Source organism: Sapajus apella, unplaced genomic scaffold (genome assembly GCF_009761245.1).
Source record: "Sapajus apella isolate SASKATOON/1434 unplaced genomic scaffold, GSC_monkey_1.0 scaffold97, whole genome shotgun sequence".
NCBI classification, from domain to species: Eukaryota; Metazoa; Chordata; class Mammalia; order Primates; family Cebidae; genus Sapajus; species Sapajus apella.
In genome coordinates this window covers 3,660,919-3,661,205 of record NW_022437037.1, presented here as the reverse complement: position 1 = coordinate 3,661,205, position 287 = coordinate 3,660,919, and the positions used below count along the sequence as shown (strand labels likewise).

General features: G+C 50.5%; 1 protein-coding gene across 6 annotated transcripts in view; it reads right to left on the bottom strand.

Annotated features, from left to right (window-relative positions):
* Positions 1–287, bottom strand: part of PHYHD1 (phytanoyl-CoA dioxygenase domain containing 1) — a 21,217-nt gene that overhangs the window by 18,071 nt on the left and 2,859 nt on the right. The gene's annotated exons all lie outside the window — the stretch shown is intronic.

Here is a 287-nt window from a genome sequence, read left to right as displayed (position 1 = left end):
TTTTTTTTTTTTTTTTTTTTTTGAGACGGAGTTTCACTCATGTTACCCAGGCTGGAGTGCAATGGTGCGATCTCGGCTCACTGCAACCTCCGCCTCCTGGGTTCAGGCAATTCTCCCGCCTCAGCCTCCTGAGTAGCTGGGATTACAGGCACGCGCCACCATGCCCAGCTAATTTTTTGTATTTTTAGTAGAGACGGGGTTTCACCATGTTGACCAGGATGATCTCGATCTCTTGACCTAGTGATCCACCCGCCTCGGCCTCCCAAAGTGCTGGGATTACAGGCTTG